The following is an 18,310-nucleotide window of genomic DNA, read 5'->3' as shown; positions in this document are numbered from 1 at the left end:
TGTAGTGTAGGTTTATATGGGTCAGCACATCATCATGGGCTGAGGGGCCTGAACTATACTAGTGAATCCTTTCCAGTTCCAGGCCTCCTGCACCCTTTCCCGTTTGAATGTTTTGATTAGTTTTGCGGCATCAAGTTTATTCCAGAATATCAGCAATGAACAGTGAGCAGCACATCACAGGAACAGCGTGTCTGTGATGAATATGATGCCCAAATCAAATGGAAACCCTGCTGGTTTATGTCCCTCCATCCATTTCAAATTTAGCGTCATCCGATTGCACAAGTATAACCCAATGAAATAGCGTTCTCCAGACCTCAGTGCAAAACATGTGGACACACAACCACACATAACACACGTACAGACAAACAATACCCATGCAGGACAAGTACTCATATGCACAAATAAATAACTAAGTATCATCTCGTAAATACGAGAGTCTCAGGTGGTCAGTGTGAGCAAGTTCCTTTGGTCGTTCAGTGTCCTCACAGCCCGTAAGAAGAAGCTGTTCCTCAGCCTGGTGGTGCTGGCTCTGATCATCCTGGATCTCTTCCGTGACTGAAGCAGCTGAAAGACGCTGTGTGTGGGGTGGTAGGGGTCCTCAATAATTTTGCCCACCTTCTTCAGACAAACGACCCAAGTAGATCACTTTGATGGGAGGGTGGGGGGGGGGGGGGGGGTGGGGGGAGGAGGAAGGAAGACTCCAGTGATCCTCTCTGCTACCCTATAGTACTGTGGATCGACCTTTGATCCATTTTTCTGCAGCAACCGTACCTCACTGTGTGTGAGAGAGAGAGAGAGAGAGAGAGAGAGAGAGAGAGAGAGAGAGAGCTCCTATAGAAGGTTGATATGATGATAGCCAGTAGCCTTGCCCACTTCAGCCTTCTCAGGAAGTGCAGTCGCTGTTGCGCCTTCCTGACAAGTGGATAGGTTGGGTGACACCAGTCAGCTCCAAAGAACTTGCTGCTTTCAACTACAGAATTGTTGATGTGATGTAGAGTTATTTGTCTATCCTGACAGTACATGGGACTGTGTTTGCATGCCTCTCCACTGTCAGAAACCTGTACCATTATTTCTACAGTACTATTATTTCTGCTTTCACTACTACCTTAGCAGTTCATTCAAGGCACCCACCATTCTCTGTGTAAACATTTACTCCACACATCTTTCCCCCCCCCCCCCCCCACTTCACATTAAATGCTTGTCTTCTGGAGTCCTCATCAAGGGGTCTGCAGTGGAGTAGGGCAAGAGCTTTAAATTTCTGGGTGTCAACATCTCTGAAGATCTATCCTGGGACCTCCACTTCAATGCAATCATAAAGACGGCTCGCCAGTGGCTATGCATCATGAGGAGTTTGCGGAGATTTGGTATGTCACCAAATATTCTTTCCAAACTTCTACAGGGGTATCCTGGAGAACATTCTGACTGGTTGCATTGCTATCTGGTATGGAGGTGCCAAGGCACAGGACAGGAAAAAAATATAGTGAGTTGTGAACTTGGCCAGCGCCATCACGGGCACCAGTCTTCATTCCATGAATGACATCTACAAGAGACGGTATCTCAAGAAAGCAGCCTCTATCCTCAAGGACCCTCACTTCACACTGCTACCATCAGGAAGGAGGTACAGGAACCTGAAGATGAACATTCAATGGTATAAAACACATTTTTCCCCATCCGAATGGACAATGAACCACAGAGACTACCTCACTTCTTTCTCTTGTACTAATTTTTTTTAAAAAATAGCCTATTTACAGAAATGTAATTTATAGCAATTTTTTCACCTGTAATGCATAGTAACGCTGCCACAAAACAAAAATTTTCATAACACATGCTCATGACAATAAATTCTGATTTTACCTCAGGAAAAAGATTCAGAATGTCCACTCTATCAATGTCTCTCATGATTTCATAAACCTCTATCAGTTTGATCCTCTTTACTCCAGAGAAAACAACCCAGGTTTGTCCAACCTCTCCCCATAACCACTGCCTCCTCCACCCCTCTGAACATTGTGCCTCCTGGATAGAGGATGAGCTCATTGCTGTGAGATAGCGATGAGAACCCAAGGCCTTCTCTCTCACCTGATGGGAGGGGCAGTGAGACGCTGCTGACAGGACTAACCAGACACTATAAGTGCATGCACCTTTAAGTTTCAGGCGGTCTTGTTACTTTAACAAGGACCTTGCAATGTATTTGAGGAGGGAGACATGAGAAGGGGGAGGGGGTGACAAAAGGGAGGGTGAGTGGAGGAGAGGGAGCTTAGGGGAGAGGAGGGGGAGTGCAAATGAGTGGAGTTGGGAGAGACGGGGGGGGAGAGAGATGGTGGGAGAGCTGGGGAGAAGAGGGGAGAATGGAAGAGGAGAAGAAGGAGAGCAGAGAGGAGGAATGTGAGAAGAAAGGAGAGAAGGGGAGAGAAAAAGGAGAGAAAAGGGGAAGTGAGTGAAAAGGCAGAGAGAAGGGCAGAGAAGATAGAGAAGGTGAAAATACGGGAGACAAGATAAGGGAGACAAGACAATTGGCAAATCAGACGAAGGGCGACATGGACAGAGGTTCGTACACAAGCCTAGGTGGTGAGAACAGATAGCGTGGACTCAGGAAAGAGCAGATAGCGTGAATTCAAAACTTGGTGTTCAGTGAAGCAGTGCTAGAGAACACATTCAGAATGAAACAGGTGGCCAACGCTTGTTCAGGCTACAAAGCAATCAGGAGGCAGACGCCTGAACATTTCACATTGCAGTCGTCATCAGCTGCGGGTTATTTTGGGACACATTTCACATAGCAATCGTTCATCTTTCTGCATGTGTCTTCAGCATGAGGTCAGGCACCACCAGGGAGCTGCCTTGAATGGACACAGCACTTCAGGTTTAAGGTTTACATCTAATCTGTGAACATTAAAATTATTTAGTGATGGGGAGAACCCTCGAATCCACTTTCTCCTGTAAGTGGGGTAAAACAAGTTCAAGTTGATTGACACGTGTGAGAAAATTTGTTTTGCAAGCAGATGGTAACAGGCCTGTACCCCACAAATACACCAATTAACTTACAATCATTAGTAGGCCATTCAGCCTGTCAAAACCTCTCTGCCATTCCATCATAATCTGATCCATTTTCCCCTGCTTTCTCGCTACAACCTGACTATTCAGATACCTATCAATCTCTGCCTTAAATATACCCAATGACCTGGCCTCCAGAGCTGTGCTTGGTAGCAAATTCCAGAGGTTCACCACCCTCTGGCTTTTTTTAAAAATTTTTTTATTTTTCACACCATAAACCACATTGACCAAGATACATACATTTTCCTTTTCAAATATATACAGTGTCGTCTTCTCCCCATCCCACCCTCCCTTCCTCCCCTCCCATTACCACCCTCTGGCTGAAGAAATATCTCATCTCTGTTCTAAATGGGTGCCCTTCAATCCTGAAGTTGTGTCCTCTTGTCCTCGACTCATCTAGCATGGGTCTACGCTTTCCAGGCCCTTTCAACATTCAAAGTGGTTCTTTGAGGCTCCCAATCTTCTGAATGTTTGTGCATTGCATAGTTTCTCTTTATTTTCTCCCTGACCTAAAATTATAACTTTAAAAGTGGCAGAGAGAGAGAGTTGACAGTCAGAATCTTTTCGTTCCAAAGCATGGGTGTCAGGTACATGTAATTAAATTAAGGGGGGGGGGGAAAAGAAAAAAAAACAAAGAACAGTTTGTTCCCTGCAGCCATCAAGCTCATGAATAAACTCCACAATGATGCTCTCATACTGATGAACAGAGTGCAGACCCAATATATTGGTAGCTGCATGAATACAAGTTGATGAAGTGGCGATTGTGGGCTCGATTTTGACATTTAACGAACATTTAGATAGGCACATTAACATAAGGTCAGTGAGAACTCATCCTCTCCATACTGTTATACAGAAGGTCACCTGATCTCTCTGGCAAGAAGCAGGTCAGAGTTACCTCACCTGCCAATCAATCCACAAGTGAGGCTGCCACACATGGGCGCACCTGAGCTGGCCCCCTCCCACTCCCAGGCAGATGCAGTTCAAAGCCCACCACACAGAGCAACTCTCTTCCTTTGGACTTGAGCCAATCCAAGCTCCTCTCCAGGTTGAGAGCCGTGGGTGACGTCGGACGGCAGACCATGAGGGGTCGGATCCAAGTTGCGAGCTGCAGACGCCAGAGAACCAGTTGTGCAGTGTAAGCTGGTATAGGGTGAGGTCTATCTGTGGTATGAACCCAGAAGAGACTGTAGTGTCTCAGCCATTATGAATGGTAACCAGATGTGTACGTTTTAATTGATCAGTGTGCTGTGCCTGCTGGTGAGAGGGGTGGCGGGTACCATTTGTTTAACCCTTGCTTCACAATTAGGAGATGTGATTATCAGTGATTCACCAGATTTGTATGATTTGTGTGTAGTTGCTTTGTCTGTGTGAGAGTTGCGAAATCCCCCGCGAGTAAATCTGGTTAGCGTAGCAGTTAGCGCAACGCTGTTACAGCACCAGCGACCATGGTTCAAATCCCGCACTGTCTGGAAGGAGTTTGTATGTTTTCCCCTGTGTCTATGTGGGGTTCCTCTGGGTACTCCAGTTTCCTCCCACCCTTCAAAACCTTTAAGTGAATTGGGTGGCATGGACTTGTGGGCCAAATGGGTCTTTAACATGTTGTATGTCGAAAAGAAATATAAATAAATAAATACCATTGTTTGTTCATAAACCACAGTGCTGGTGGTCCACAGGACCAAATCTCCATCACAAACTCTCACTCTGACATCTCTCCCCCTTTGACTTCCCCAACCCTCCCTCCTTCGGACCCTTCTTACTCTCCAGCTCCTGATCCAGCTCATTCTACTCCCCCCCCCACTGACCCCACCCCCCCCCCCCCAAAAAGCCCTGCCTGGCTGTCACCATCCCCTTCAACGAGAGGAGATGGAACACTTTGTCCTCAGCAGAGGCCTCGCCTTCACCCCCCCCTTGGGCCACAACTCCACGATTTCTGCGCATATCATAAGGCCGCATTCTTCTTACGTCAGTTCCGTCACCATGTCCACCTCTACAACCAGAATTCTCCACCCCCCACAACAGACTTCTTCTCCCACTTGAAGCCTTTTTCCTCCTCTTGAGACCCCCTGTCTTGACCTACTGCCTGCTCTGGATGATTTTATTTCCAATTGCCGCCAAGACATCAACCACATCTCGATCCACCACTCCCCTAACTTATTCCAAGCTCATTTCCTCAGATCACCTGACCCTCCACTCTCTCCACACTAATCCCAACCTATCAAACCCACTGCAGTGGTCTAATGCACTGACCTCTATCTGCCACACGACAATTCTCAGACATCTCCTCTTACTCAGGACCTCACCAAAACTCATCAAACCACAGTCTCATGCACCATCTCTGAACTCATCCTGTCCAAATCATCACCCTCTCACGGCTTCTAACCTCGCTGTTTCTCAACCCCATACTTCTTGGTTTTACCTCCTATCCAAGATCCACAAACCTTTGATTCCGCTTACCTTGATTCTGTTTTGTCCCTGCTGGTCCAGTCCCTCCCACCTACCTCTGGAATAGTTCACAGACCCTCCATCACTTCAACAACTTCCAGTTCCCTGAACTCAACTGCTAGATACCTTGAAGAAGGGCTTAGGCCTGAAACGTCAGTAATAGATCTCTACCTCCTATGGACCAGTGTGAGACCAACTGAGTTCCTCCAGCATTTCTGTTTTTACTACAAAGTGTCTTCAGTCTTTCGTGTTTCACTCGGATGTTAAACACAGAACATAGAACACTACACCATAGTTTAGGCCCTTTGCCCTTCAATATTGTGCTGACCCATATATTCTTAACTCTCCCTACCTCATAGCCCTCTATTTTTCTTTCATTTGTATGCCTAAGAATCTCTGAAATGCTCCCTAATACTCCAGCCTCCACCACCACTGAGGGCCTGGCCTGTTCTATGTTCCAAACATCCACAACTTATTTTCTCTTCTTTTGCAAATATATTTTTTTAATAATTAGTGAATTTACGGAAGATAATTTATAGGAATTTTTGCACCTGTAAACCACAATAAAGCAACGAATTTCATAACACAACAATAAATTCTGATTGATCATTGACTTTAGGAAAAGGAGAGGAGCACATGGTCTCTGAATATATCAATAGTGCTGAGGTGCAGATAGTGGACAGCTTGAAGTTCTTTGTGTGAGTATCGCCAACAATCGCTCCTGGTCCAACCATGGTGACACAATGGCAAAGAAAGTGCGCCAATAGCTCGACTTGCTCAGAAGCCGGAGAAAATTGGGCAGTCACTGAGATATCTTACCAACTCTCTGGATGCATCACAACTTGGTACTGGAACTCCTTCGCCTATCGTTAGGGGCAACGCTCACGGTGACTCTTTATTTGCCTTACGACGGGCAAAAGTTGAAGTGTGTGTATAATAAAATTCCTAGTATCTGGCATCTATGAGAATTGGTAGATGCCAGATGAGTGAATTTTCCGGTTGCTTGAGATTGGTTGTTGAGTGGATTGGCAAACTAACAGCAAGGCACACCGAATTTAAACTTTCTTATTTTTTTTTACCTGTTTATTTTCTGTGATTTTTTTTGCTGCTTGCTTGAGCTTGCCAGTTGCTTGAATTCCGGATAACGGGGTTTTACTGTATACAGATTGAGTACACCTCATGCGAAAATCCGAAATGCTCCAAAATCCAAATGTTTTTTAATTACTCACGCCGTTTTTTGCTTATTCTCTGAATTAAAATGCCACATTGAGTGTGACATGACCAGCAACATTATTGCGATTAAAAAAAAAATCAGTGTACTGCATCCTTCTGATTAAAACACAGCATGGTAGGTGGAGACTGAAAGGCTGCCGTTGTTGTTGTTTAGCACCTGATACAGGGATTCTGCTGATGCTACACTGTGCTGCTTAGGTACCCGAAAAACATTATTGCAAAATCCGGAAAAAATCCAAAATCTGAAACACTTCTGGTCCCATGCATTTCGGATAAGGGATGTTCAACCTACATTAAATTTTTATGTATTATTACATGACAAATTAAAGGAACCTTGGCACAGTTCAGGTCAGCACACAAATGCCCCTCTCCTCTATCAACTGTCTCAGAAAAACTGCCAGAACATTAAAGGACCCGTCCCACCCTCATCACACTTTCTTCCCCCCCCCCCACCCCCGTCCTTCTGTCGCGAAGATACATGAACTTGAAAACTTAAACCTCCAAATTCAAGGACAGTTTGTTTCCTGCCTGATGTCAGACTTAAATCAATCTCTCTCCGGCAAAAGAGGATGCCTTTGCACTGCTTTTAATTGTGCTTTTCTCTGTACCTTGCACTCTCTGATTTATTCTGAATACTTCCAACACTGTGGATTACTTGCTTAGTTTATTATTGTTCTACCTGCTGTATGACATGCCCGGATAGCATGCAAATCAGAGCTTAAAATCAGGTAATAAACAATTTAATGTCATCATCTGCAACCAATCAGAGGTAAGACTGATGAGCATGAGAGAGATGGAGAGAAATAAGAGAGATAAAGATAGAGAGAGGTGGAGAGATCGAGAGAAATAGATAGAATTAGAGAGAGAAAAGAATGAGAGCGAAAGATCGGTTTTGGGGAAATCGATGGGGAAATTAGATTGATCAAAATGCTCCAAGATCATTCTAGGTTCCATGGACTTAATTTTCTCCTTTTTTGTGGAACAAGAGAAAGCTGTGGAAGCTCACATTGCTGACGGGGATGGAGATGATGAAATATGAGCCAGCGAGGTATTCTGTGCACATTACGTTCCTACAAACAGCAATGTGACAATGATCAGATCAGCTATTTTTGTGTTGTTGGTTAAGGGATGACTATTGGCCCCAGGTGTCAACTTATGGCCTCTTTCCCATCTGCCATCTTTGCGTAATTGTGCAACAAATCTATGCATTGAGGCAATGCAGCTGAAAACTGAGGGGCTGAGAGGAGGAGGGGTGTGGCAGAGGATCACAAGGCCCATCTTAACTTACACGCCTCTTTGAAAGAGATTGCAATGGGCGTATTTGCTGTGGCCTTCTTTGCATCAGTAACACCAAACAGAGATTGGGTGTCTGCTTCTCCTGACATCACTCTCTGTCTAGCAGGTCAAAGCTAGGATTTCCAGTCTCCAACCATTTTAATTCCCTTTTCACTTCCCACGCAGGCAGGTCTGACCTTGGCCTCAACACAAGATGCCGGTGCCATTTTGAACAACTACTAGACAGACCTGTGCAATGTTACTCATCGATGAGAACATTTTGATGACACAGGGGTTTCTGGGAGTCACCATCTTGAAGGATCTTTCTTGCAACCAACACACAAATGGCATTGTGAAGGCCGCAAGTCAATGCCTCTTCTTCCTCAGAAGTTTCTGAAAGTTTGGCAGAGGATGACTCAGAGGATTCACAATCTGTTGAGGGCGAGATCAAGGGCTTTTGACAAGAAGTCCAGGTACGTCCTGTGGAAGGCCATCTCTGAAGCAAAATGGCAATTCTGGGGGAAGCTAGAGACAAATACACGCCAGCTATGGCAGCGAGGCCATTACCGCCAACAAAGTGAGGGCAAACACCATAGATGGCTGTGATGTTTCATTACCCAATGAAATGAACACCTTCTATGCCCGCTTTGAGAAGAAGAACCCAACAGTGCCTATTGGGCTGAGGACCCTATCATACCTATCTCTGAGGACAATGTCAGAATATCAATCAAAAAGATGAACTCTCGCAAGGCACCAGGTCCTGACGGTGTACCTGGCTGCTGGCTGAGTACTGTAATTTGCACAGACCAACGAGCTGGAGTGTTCGTGAACATTTTCAACCTCTCATTGCTGCAGTAAGAGATTCCCACCTGCTTCAAAAGGGCATCAATCATCCCAGTGCCCAAGAAGAACCGTGTGAGCTGCCTCAACCCTAGTAGCACTTTTATCTATTGTGATTAAATGCTTTGAGAGGCTGGTCATAGCCAGAATTAACACAGACCTAAGCAAAGGTCCAGACCCACCTATCGTCACAATCGCTCCACAGCACACACAATGTCGCTAGCTCTCCACTCAGCTCTGGATCACCTCGAAAAGAGCAGCTCATACATACTGCTGCTCTTCTTTGACTACAGCTCAGCCTTCAACACAATTATTCCTTCAGTGTTGGACCTCTGCACCCTCCTCTGCAACTGGATCCTTGACTTCCTCATTGGAAGACCACATTCAGCACAAATTGGAAACAACATCTCCTCCTCACTGATCATCAACACAGGCACATCCCAAGGATGCTCGACTCATTATACACCCATGACTGTGTGTCCAGGCACAACTCCAATGCAATCTACAAACTTGCCGATGACACCGTAGTTGTTGGCAAAATCTCAATGGCAACAAGGAAGTGTACAGGAGGGAGATAAATCTGCTTACTGAGTGGTGTCACGCCAACAGCCTTGCGCACAACTTTAGCAAAATCAAGGAGATGATTGTGGACTCAGGAGGAAGTCAGGGGAACACTGAAGACTTGAAAATTTCTACAAGTGTACCGTGAAGAGCATCTAGTTAGTTGCATCACTGTCTGATACGGGGGTGCCAACACTCAGGACAATGCTATTAACTCAGCCTGCGACATCACAGGCACCAGACTTCACTCCATTGAGGATATCTACAAGAGGCAGTGTCTTAAGAAAGCAGCCTCTATCCTTAAGGATCCCCACCACCCAGGCCATGACCTCTTCACTCTGCTACCATCGGTAAAAAGGTACAAGAGCCTAAAGACGAGCACTCAACGTACAAAGACAGCTTCTTCCCCACTGCCATCAGATTCCTGAATAATCAATGAACCAAAGGTACTGCCTTACTTTTCATGCACTATTTTTTTTTAAATTTATTGTTGTAAGGTGGTTTATATGAATGTTTGCACTGTGAAACAACAAATTTTGTGACTTGTTCATGGCAATAAATTCTGATTTTGAAACCCTGGCAAATTTCTACAGATGTGTGGTGGAAAGTGTGCTGACTGGCTGCATCATGGTTTGGTACAAGGACGCCAATGCCCCCAAGTAAAAAGCCCTGCAAAAGGTTGTGGACACAGCCCAGGACATTATGGGTAAAACCCTCCCCACTATCGAGACCATCTACAGGGAACACTGCCGTCGAAGAGTAGCAGCAATCATCAAGGGTCCCACACCACCCAGCACACGCTCTATTCTCACTGCTATCAGGAAAGTGGTCTCGGTACCATAAGACTCGCCCCACTACATTCAGGAACAGCTGCTACCCCTCCACCATCAGGCTCCTCAACGACAAACTTAATCAGGAACTAATTTAAGGACCCTGACTTTTGAACTTTATTATTTTTTCTCTCTGTATTGCAGTCAGTTTGTTTACATTTCTTTATTTGTTTACATGTGTACTTTGAGTCAGTTTTCTTTGCACTGCCAATAGTTATTCTCCCTCACCCCCAGGATAAAGAATCCCTGGGTTATATGTGATGTCATGTATATACTCGGACAATAAATCTGAATCATTTTACCTGCTTGGTAACTGGATGAAAACTGCCAGATTTAATACTGTTTGGCCCATGGCCCACACCACCCTGCACTAACGGATCTTTCTCATTGCTCTGCTACTTTGAACTCCTGTATGATAATTAGAATTAAAGACCTAAACCCATTGCAATTTGCCTACTGCCAAAATTGCTCCAAGGCAGATGCAATCTCACTGGCTCTCCACTCAGCCCAGGAACACCTGGGCAACAGCAACACGGACATCAGGCTGATTTTCATCGATTACACTTCAGCTTTCAACACATCATGCCCTCAGCTTCAAAACCTCGGCCTCTCCAACTGGATCCTCGACTTCCCTATCAGAAGACAAAAATCAGTGTGACTCGGTAACAACATCTCCTCCTCGCTGACAATCAACACAGGCACACCTCAAGGATTTGGACTTAGCTCACTGCTCTGCTCTCTCTCTACACTCATGACTGTGAGGACAGGCACAATACAAATGCCATCTATAAATTGGCTGATAACACCACGGTCAGTCGTCGGCAGAACCACTGTAGTTGAAGTAAAAAACACAATGCTGGTCAAACTGAACATACAGGTAACCAATGTTTCGGCCTTGAGCCCTTCGTCAAGGTATTATCATGCACTCAATATTAGCAAAACTAAAGACCAGATGGTAGACTTCAGGAAGAGAAAACCAGAACACCAACTAGTACTCACCGAGGGATCTGCAGTGGAGAGGGTTAAAAACTTCAAATTTCTAGGTGTCATCATCTTGGAAGATCTATCCTGGGGCCTCCATTTCGGATGCAATCATGAAGAAGGCTTACTAGCGGCTATACTTCATTAGGAATTTGAGGAGATTTGGTATGTCACCAAAGACTCTTGCAAATTTCCTCAGCAACACTATGGAGAGTACTCTCTAGTTGCATCGCTGTCTGGGATAGAGGTGCCAATGCATAGGATAGCAAAAGGCTACAGTGAATTGAGAACCCGGCCAGTGACATCATGGGCACCAGGCACTGTAAGAGCATTGCGCTAACTGCTCCACTAACCGTGCCGCAGTTCCTTTCCCACTGTTATCAGACTTCTGAATGGACCTCACAACAGTAAAATAATGCGTATGCCCTAATTGATCTTCTGCAATGTTGCATTGTGTTTTTAACTGCGGCACTATGTATGGGTTAATTAGCTGGACTGCTTGCAAAACGCAATAATAGAAAACCATAAGAAATGGAAGGAATAATCATGACTGCTCCACCATAGAACCATGGAACACTACAGCACAGAAACAGGACCTTCAGCCCATCTGGTCTGTGCCAAATTATTATTCTTGTCCCGAGCTATTATTCAACAAGGCCATGACTTCTCCACCTCCCGCCTGTTCCCCAAACCCTTAATTTCCCACCCACGTAAAAATCTGTGGCATAGTTAATGCAGCAGTTAGTGCAAAGTTATTATGATGCCGACGACCTGCAATTGAATCTGCCACTGACAATAAGGAGTTTAAATGTTCTCCCCGTGTCTGCAAGGGTTTTCCTTGTCTCCTCCCACCTTCCAAAATGTATGGAGGTGATAGATTAATTTGGGTGTAATTAGGTGGCAATGGCCAGAATTAGCTTCTACGACATTGAAAATAAAAAAAAATTAAAATAATCCATTTAATGCAGCAGCCTCCACCATTTTCTTGGGCGTAGAATTCCACAGATTTGTTGCTGTCTGGAAGAAGCAGTCCCACTCAGTCTTAAATCTGGTCTCTCAAATCTGGAGGCTGTGTCCCCCAGTTCTAGTCTCAGAAGCGAACTTTCTCGTGGCACCCTGGGTTCGTGTGGCGATAAACCTTGCTCCAGCACAACCGTTCTCCCTTTTTAAACAGAGAAATCTACGGCACAGTGTTGTGCCGACCTAATAACCTGATCTAACAACTGCCTAGAATTTCCCCACTGCATAAACTGTTTGACCTGCGAAGTGCTTCCAGCATTGTGTTTTTTCTTCAACCACGATGTTTGCAGACTTTTGTGTTTTACTTCCCCACTGCATACCCCTCCATTTTTCTCAGCTTCATGTATCTACCCATCTCCTAAAAGATCTTATCGTACTGCTTCCATCACCGTTGCCTGCAGGACATTCCATGCACCCACCACTCTGTGTGAAGAACATCATCCCACCCCCCCCCCCCATACTTACTCCCATGCACAAAAGTATGCCCCCTCATGTTAGCCATTTCATCCCCAGGGGAAAAGCCTCTGGCCGTCTACATGATCAATGCCTCTCATCAGCTTGTCCACCTCGATCAGGTCATCCCTCGTCCTCCGTCACTCTAACGAGAAAAGACCAAGTTCACTCAATCTCTCCTCACGAGGTGCGCTCTCCAATCCAGGCAGCATCCTTGTAAATTTCCTCTGCAAACTCTCTACGGCACCCACATCCTTCCTGTAGTGAGGTGACCATATTCCAAGTGGGGTCTAAACATGACCTCATGGTTTGTGAACCCCTATTAACCAGCAGCAAGCCCATAGCCCTCCACATCCCTTCCATATGGCCATACTACCCCTCATTATCAAACTTCATTTATAGGGCTAACAAAAATGATAAAGCATGTGATCAATCACATGGCAAAGGCTGGCGCGCAGCACAAAGGAGTGAAGCTCCTGTCCCTTACAAGGCTGCATGGGAGGGCAGGGCTGTAGCATGTTGCGTTCAAAGTCGGGTCAGATCATTTGTCTCAGAGCCAAACGCCGGAAGGGGAAAGACAGAGAGGATAAGTTAGCCTGGCAGCCCTTGGTATGGTACGGACACTGCACGTGCTGGCAACCTTTACAACTACATTTGGACAGGCTAGAATTACACAAGATGGGTCCTGTGCAAACTGTACTCAAGTCAGCTGTGGAATGGATTTGATGCCCCAAAGGATAGTGCGGTTAGCACAGCTCTGTTACAGTGCCAGCGTTCGAATCCGTCGCAATCTGTAAGGAGTTTGCACGTTCTCCCCGGGTCTGCGTGGATTTCCTCCCACCCTCCAAAAACCAACAGGGGTTGTAGATCAATTGGGTGGCATGGGCTTGAGGGCCAAAAGGAGTTGTTACCGTGCTGCATGTCTAAATTTAAATGTAAAATTTCCCTTCAGCCCTGGAAGGTCAGAGGCAGTTGCTTCAGGGGGAATAAATGACATTGTCCAAGAGTGCAGAATCAAGCACCAGCCACAGCAAATGGCGACTGGAATTCATAACTCTGTGCACTCAGCAGTATGAATCACGGGCTCTGCTATTCAGTTTTACAACCAGAAGGCAGACACAGATGCTTTGTCCCAAACCCGTCACATGCTCCTTTCACTCTAACACTGACTATACTGGCCTGTACTTCAATTCTTCAATCCCTCTCTACTGGTCCCTGTGGGAACTAATGCCGCCTCCTACAATGCTCCTTCCGAAAACAACATGGTTCTCCATCCGGAATTGCCACCAGATTCATCAGGTGCCCATTCACTCTCTCTCACAATTGTGTACGGAACTCATCAGGACCTTTCGTATGATGTTAAAGAGCTCTGTTGAGGCACTCTGCCTACCCCCCAAAAGTGCCCTCCCCCCACCTTATTCAGCCTTGTAGCTCATAGCAAAATCGCACAATGGCACGCCAGGTTGCAAAAACACTAGATTGTGGGAGGAGGCCTCTGCCAATTCTAGTGCTAAAGTCCAAAAGGCTGAACGTCCCTGCAAACACAACTGACACCCTCCCAATCCAACCTGGTGCTACTCACTCTCCAAAGCATTCCGAGAAATTAATGCAGCACAGTGTCGTTATTCTTTTATGCTTCTTAACTGTTCGGCGGTTGCCAACTTCTCCAAATAGCACAGATCATCGGGGCAGGAAAACAAATCAAAGTGGAAACACTTTGAGAGCAATTTCACCTTTGAATTCAAATCCATGTCAGGTACACAACCCTGAGTCAGCACTCACAGTTAATGTCAGCAGAGTTTCTGGGCTGTACCTTTCAGCCATGAGTTGGAAGGCTTCAGGTTCAAATTCCTCCTCGTCGCCATAAGTACAAAAAAAATAGGCCAATACCTCACGGAGTAGAGGGAAGTCTCGAGGGCAGCCATTCTCAACTTTTATTTTTGGCTATACCCTTCTTAGGACTCTGCTCAAAGTTTACGGACCCCATTCCCTGTGAAGCTGTCAAGTTTAGTTGGTTTCTTCTACTGACCAGACTAGTAGTTTTCAACCTCCCCCCCCCCCCCCCCCCACATGTGGTTAGTAAAGGATTATTTATTTAAGGTGGTATGTAAATGGGGGGAAAAAAGGTTGAGAGCAACATTTTATGATTTCATTCTGCCCCCCCCCCCCAAGGGAGGAGCTGTTGACCCCCATTTGGAATGGCTATTCTAGAGGACTCCTAGACAAGAGGTGGCCTACTAATTACATGGCATTTTTAAGAAGCTGGCAGAGATCTCCTTGGAGTTCCCAAACAGATATTTATCAGATAATTATTTGAGCAGCTCTGTGTATTTTTTAAAAAAAACAATATCTTTCTGTATGTCAAGAATGATAGAAATGAATGAACATTACTCTAGTTCAGCCATTCTCAACGAGAGCCATATGACCACCACCGCCCCCTTCCCCAGACACCACAGCATATTTAAGGGGGGGGGCATGGACTGAAATTGTAAAAAAAATGTATAATACATAGTCAGTAGGAGAGAAGTATAGAAGAAACCAACTAAACTTTACTGCTGCAAGGGGAAGGGGACCTATAAAAATTTGAGCGGAGTCCCAAGGGGGCAATAGCTAAAAAAAAAAGGTTGAGACCAACTGCTTCTGGATACATGCGTCAATGGAAGGCAACAATTGTTGCAACAAATTATGGAGAAGCTGGAGAGAAAGGGAAGGGGCTACTGAAGGGGTTCGGAAATACCCAGAAGGGCTAACAACAGGGTCCTCCAAAGAAAAAAGAGAGAGGATGTTGTTCACAGGGTCTTGCAAAAGGGCAGAGCCTGAAAACTAGCCCTTTAAAACACTGAAACACAGGGGTTTTTTAAAATCTCTTTGCCCCCTGATGAAATGACAAAAGTGGCAATCTGCGAGGAATCTCATAGCCTCAGCGAAAGTAGAATTGATGTGGAAATAACTCGAATCTAGTTAGTGACTTGGAACTAATTATAGTGGTTGGGATCAACTTTGATGTAGTATATTCACTTTAAGTTCAATGACACATTTTACCTCCAAATCAGAGGCGGCAGTGGGAAAATTTTCTCTGGCCATGGTAGAGTAGGAGGAGTCTTCCAAAGGTGCACCTGACTACCCATAAACCATACTACAGGGTTTTGGGGAGAGTGCTTACAATTGTTACAATGGAGTGGTGAGTTTTCACATTTAAGAAAAATGTGAACAGCTACATGGATGGGAGGGGCATGGAGGGCTCCAGATTGGGTAAAGGCCAGCAGAATAAACAGTTCAGCACAGACTAGTAGGGCCAAAGGGTCTGTTCTCTGTGCTGTAATGTTCTATGGCAGGAGTGGCCAAGCCACATGCAGCTTACGTAAATATGTTGGCTGAGACAGAAATCATCTGTGCTCACAATGGTAGTTTTAGTGGCATGGCTTGCAATTGAAAATATTTGGTATTTATATGTGTACTTATTGAGCATTGAAATACAAATTAGCAATTTAAACATGAATAAATATTATGTGCATGTATTTCTTAATATTTTTAACATTTTTGTAACATGCAAGAGCAAAAACACGCATTTTTCCATGTCTTGCAGCTGTCAATCTTAGTAAAGTTCATCGTTTACGTTAGCGAGTTTGACCACCCCTGTTCTATGGTTTTATAGAGGACTCCTGGACTAAACAAGGTGGTAGAGCTCTTTAATAGTGACCCCTAATCCCAGCAGAGATCTCACTGGAGTCCCCAGGCAGATATTTATCAGATAATTATTTGAGCAGTTTTGCATACTTTTATAAAAATAAATGAACAAACGTTACTCCAGTCCAACCAAGCACTGACTGTGGGTGCTCGCCATACACACAAAAAACAATTAGTTGCCATTCTTCATAAAACAGCGACCGTACTTGAAGTAATGAAAAGATATGGGTGACTGGAGGGAAACATGAACAACTTGGCTGAAATGCAACAATAAAAATTCAAAACTCCAGACCAGCCGAAAATCCAGACTCTCAAACTTTTTAAATTTAGCGGGCTTCTGTGTGTGTGCTTGCGTAAGCACCACAGATATGCACAGTGGCAACAAGCGACTTCGCTTATACGGGTTCGTTTTATCACAAATAAATTCATTTGTACACTGTACTTTTCTTTTACAATGTTCATTTTTAAACATAATTTCAAACATTACACACTATTTTCTGTTGTGAAAACAATGTTTACATTTTTATCAAGTGTTGACTTTAGTCTTCTTTAAGACTGCTCATTTTGATAAAGAAAGCATGCTGTATTTGCTAATGAATAAACTATCAAAATCTGTCCGTTCATCTATCTCTATTCCTCCTGACATTTGAATTTTAAAAGTACTGCTCGAGAATCTGGAACAACCCAATCCCTACGCAGCCCTGATTTTAGGACTTTTACTAAATTTCTTTTTTTTTGGAAAAGTTAACCAAACCACACCTTCTTCCTGTCTGCCATCAGATTTTGAATGGACAACGACCACAGACACTACCTCACTTTCTATTCTCTTCTTCTGCACTAATTATTTATTTTTAACTAGCATCTTTACAAAAATTCAATTTATAGCAATTTTTGCACCTGTAATGCATGATATAGCTCTATAAAAGTGTCAACCTTCTACAAGAACTCCATCGAGAGCATCCTGGCTGCATCACAGTGCGTTACAACTGGTGAGAGAAATGGATTGGGGGCCAATCCACAGGATTGTAAGAGTAGCAGAGACGTCTCCTCCCCACCACCCCCCCCTCCCCCCACCATCAACGTGATTTACCAGAATCTGTCTGAAGAGGACACGCAAAATCATCAAGGACCCCTTCCAGCCCGCACTCAAAATCTCCAACTACTCCTGTTGAGGAAGAGATCCAGGAGGATCAGAGCCAGCACCACCAGGCTGAGGAACAGCTTCTTCCCACGGGCAGTGAGAATGCTGAACGGCTAATTGAACTACTCACACTGACTATCTGAGACTCTACTATTTATTAAACAATATTAATTTATTTTTATACATGTTTATTGGTCCTGCATCTGTATTGCCTGTCTGCAAGTGTGGTATGTCTCTTGTTGTGTGCCTGCATGTTTTGCACTGAGGACCAGAGAACACTGTTTCATCAGGTTGTACTCAAGCAATTCGATGATAAACAAACTTGAGCTGCTGCCACAAAACAACAAATTTGGTGACACATGTTCATGACAATAAACCTGATTCTGAAACCAGTGTTGACATACTACGGAGGTAGGGGAAGGAAAAAAAAAGTTTCCTTTAAGTACCACTTCAATTTTCTCCTGAGGTGTAGGAGTTGGAATGTCACAGTGAAGTTGTACAAGACATTGGCGAGGCCAAATTTGGAGTATTTTGTGCAGTTTTGGTCAACTAACTGCAAGGCGACTTCAATATTGAAAGAGTGTAGAGATTTATGGGTATGTTTGCAGGACTTCAGGAACTGAGTTACAGGGAAAGGTTAAAAAGGTTAAAACTTTAGTCCCTGGAGCTTTGGAGAATGAAGTATATAGAAGTATATAAAATTACAAGTTACAGGTAGATACAACTGGGCTTAGGTGAGACAAGAACTAGAGAACATGGGTTAAGGGTGAAAGGGGAAAGGTTTAAGGGGAACATGGGG

The 18,310-nt window shown here is 44.6% G+C and overlaps 1 protein-coding gene across 4 annotated transcripts in view; it reads right to left on the bottom strand.

Annotated features, from left to right (window-relative positions):
• Window positions 1-18,310, bottom strand: part of LOC138764282 (dual specificity tyrosine-phosphorylation-regulated kinase 1A-like) — a 108,665-nt gene that overhangs the window by 24,539 nt on the left and 65,816 nt on the right. The window lies entirely within an intron of this gene.

The sequence above is a fragment of the Narcine bancroftii genome, chromosome 5 (genome assembly GCF_036971445.1).
Source record: "Narcine bancroftii isolate sNarBan1 chromosome 5, sNarBan1.hap1, whole genome shotgun sequence".
In the NCBI taxonomy this organism is placed as follows: domain Eukaryota; kingdom Metazoa; phylum Chordata; class Chondrichthyes; order Torpediniformes; family Narcinidae; genus Narcine; species Narcine bancroftii.
The sequence above is the reverse complement of the archived record's forward strand: the minus strand, read 5'-3'. Positions and strand labels throughout refer to the sequence as shown.